This window comes from Rhagoletis pomonella, unplaced genomic scaffold, assembly GCF_013731165.1.
Source record: "Rhagoletis pomonella isolate Grant_MI unplaced genomic scaffold, Rhpom_1.0 Rhpom_scaffold_00006, whole genome shotgun sequence".
Taxonomy (NCBI): Eukaryota; Metazoa; Arthropoda; class Insecta; order Diptera; family Tephritidae; genus Rhagoletis; species Rhagoletis pomonella.
Window position 1 is genome coordinate 79661357 of NW_023458560.1, and position 3569 is coordinate 79664925.

The following is a 3569-nucleotide window of genomic DNA, read 5'->3' on the forward strand; positions in this document are numbered from 1 at the left end:
ATGAAAAAATTAATTTAAGTGAGTTATAGAAAAGAAACTAAAAAAAATTATTGTTTGAAGTCTTTTTTACTTTCAAGTCTGGGCAATTTCGCACGGCTCTCTAATGTCGTCGCCATAACAGCCTCTACATTTTCCGGTATAACCCGTTAGGAAACGCTAGCTAGCAATTCAACATGTCGTTCCGTTCCTTGTATGTGTGATGGAATTTTTGGATCATTAAACGGTGGATCATCTTGATTTAAATATTCTTTCAATGTATCGTACGGAATGCTTCGCGTGAATGGTGGTTCAAATACGATATTTATATCATTCAAATTGATCATTTCCGTATAACTTGTGCAATTAAAGTTTATATCTGGTTTTTTATAAACTCTAAGTTCCATTGGCTCGTCAACATCGGTTCGATAGCGTAGAATTTTCTTGACGGCACAGTCGCGCTTTTCTTTGCTATCATCAAACAACATTGATAACAAGATATTTTCCGAATGCGCATAATATGAATTATCTTTAATTACTTGATTGACAATTTTGCGTAAACGAGGTTCTAGAAATCGTGACCAACCAATGAACTTGAAAAATAATGCACTGCCGTGCACGACAGAGCTGTAATACTTGATATTGAAGTACATTGGCACATAACATTTAATTATAAATTCAACCAGAATTCTTAAATTTGCATCTGGATTTTCCGTTGTCACATATAATCGCATTAATCTAGCGGCCTTGGTGAGCCACCGAGAATGTACAATTTTCCCTGGTTTGATGTTAGCCAGATCCAACGGAACCACGCCGCTAGAAATTGCATGGGCTATGTCGTATAAGTACTTCGAATCGGTGGAAAATTCAATTTTTTCTGGAGCAGGGGGCATATTTTGCAACTCAATTTTCTGGAAGCCGTCCACCACCTGAAAATATATAATAATAAAATAATTAAAAATGGTTGACAATTATAATAAATGAGTGATAGCAATAACTTACCGGAAGAGTTTCACAAGTTTCGATTTGACGGCTCAGTTTTCCGGTTGCCGATCTTGGTCCAGTGCTGGTTGATTTATCCAAAGCTTCAAACAAATGCCGAAACGGAAGTTCGTTGAAGTGTAGAAGGCAAACGAACCAATGCAATGGTCTTTTTAACAGCAATTCGAATCGTCGTATAATTCCACCGTGTGGGCCAGTGTTTGTTGGCTCACCGTCAGTGCATATTCCAATTAATGCATCCAGTGATATATTTTTATCGTTGAAAAAACCATTTAATTTGGTTGTTTTGTATTCAGCGGTTTCATGTTCCAGTCTTACGTAACCAATCAATTCAGAATTGGGTTCTCTCAAAATAACAAGATGAGGTTCTTTTACCATCCTAGTATGATACTTCTCATCAATTTTATCTATCGTTAAAGTATCATCTTTTCTGCCATCGAATGAAAACGCTAACAAATTGGTATCATCTAACCGTTTGCGAAGCACTTCTTGTCTGCATTTTTCTTTTTCTCTGCGAACTTTCGATTTATCCATGATGAGAGGTTTCCCATGCTTATCTTTAATTTTAAAATCTTGCAAAAGAGCTACTCTGTCAGGCACACCAAATCTGTCACATACCAAGGCAAAGTTAAAACAATCGTATCTCTCTGTGTATTGTGAACTTGTGCTTCTATCCATATCTTCTTGAACCGGTGGCGGTGCGTATGTTGAATCATCGGGATCTTGGTATGTTGGCATTGATGACATAGACGTTGCTCCTTGCTCTTCAGTTTCCGTCACAAATGCATCCATTGTTAGTCTTCTCTGATTATGTTGATCGTGCATGAACTCTTTCAAATCGCATTTACATGTTCCAATGTAAAAAATTGTTTCCAGAGATTTTACATACTCTGTAAATTGTTGGGTGTTGTTTCTTCTCTTGATTTGCTCTTGATACTTGTCAAGCAATTTATTCAATTTATTAAATACACTTTTTTTCAGTATTATTTCCATACCAAGTTTTTCCCAAATTCCAATCAACTTATCTTCTAACGGGTGATTTTTTTGAGGTTAGGATTTTCATGCATTAGTATTTGACAGATCACGTGGGATTTCAGACATGGTGTCAAAGAGAAAGATGCTCAGTATGCTTTGACATTTCATCATGAATAGACTTACTAACGAGCAACGCTTGCAAATCATTGAATTTTATTACCAAAATCAGTGTTCGGTTCGAAATGTGTTGAATGTGTGAAAAGTTGGCAGAAAATCCGCTTTTTTATCGACAAATTTTGTTCAGCGATGAGGCTCATTTCTGGTTGAATGGCTTCGTAAATAAGCAAAATCATGCGATTTGACGCCTTTAGACTATTTTTTGTGGGGCTACGTCAAGTCTAAAGTCTACAGAAATAAGCCAGCAACTATTCCAGCTTTGGAAGACAACATTTCCGAAGAAATTCGGGCTATTCCGGCCGAAATGCTCGAAAAAGTTGCCCAAAATTGGACTTTCCGAATGGACCACCTAAGACGCAGCCGCGGTCAACATTTAAATGAAATTATCTTCAAAAAGTAAATGTCATGGACCAATCTAACGTTTCAAATAAAGAACCGATGAGATTTTGCAAATTTTATGCGTTTTTTTTTAAAAAAAAAGGTATCAAGCTCTTAAAAAATCACCCGTTACTTGAATAGTGAATGATTTATGGGAAAACTTTTTTTGTTCTGTTTTAGCACGTTCGCTTAAGTAAAAATAATATCTCAAGATATCCAGATGGGTTGGTAAATTAAGATCAGTTAAATCAGTAGACACACCAAAAACAGTAACATCATGCTTGGGTATATGACTCATTGGGTTTTCGATAGTTGTTGATGTAGTTGCTTCATCTTGCGGTGTAGAGGATGGTGGATTCATTGTAAACTTTTTGATTTGGAATGGTCACTTCACTTATTATTTTTTTTGAAATATTTTTTTATCTGAAATTAGCACTTCACACTTTAAGTTCTTCACAACCACTTAATGCATTCACAAAAACTGTTGCGTTATATATGGTCTACGAGACGAGGTAATAAGAATGAAATGGTAATTTCAATTCTACCTGCTGTGTCTTGTGGTGGCTTAAAAAAAACAACACAAGCAATTTTACGATCTGCAATTGTGTCACAGTGATACCTTCATTGTTTAAAAGGGTTGCGGTGCATACCAGTGATACCTTAATTGTTAAAATGGTTGCAAAAACGCGCATTTCTTTCAATTTTCAGATTTGCAATTGTGTCACAGTGATACCTTCATTTTTTAAAACGGTTGAATAAAAACCCCACACAACTATGTTTACGACATGCAAATGCATCACAGTGATGCCCTGGCTTTAAAAGGGTTGTAAAAACGCTAATTTCTAATAATTTTTTTTTAATTTCTTTTCTATTACTAAGTTAAATTAATTTTTTCATTTACATATGTTCTGACTAAATAAATTTCTAAAGAGAAAAATAAACTCCAAAAAGAAAAAAACATAGGCATTTCACTGATTTTTTCATGTAAAGTGCAAAACCGGCGATTTTTTGAAATGTTTGTATTGTGAACCCCCAGGGGGGTTCCAGGGGGTGTGCCACTG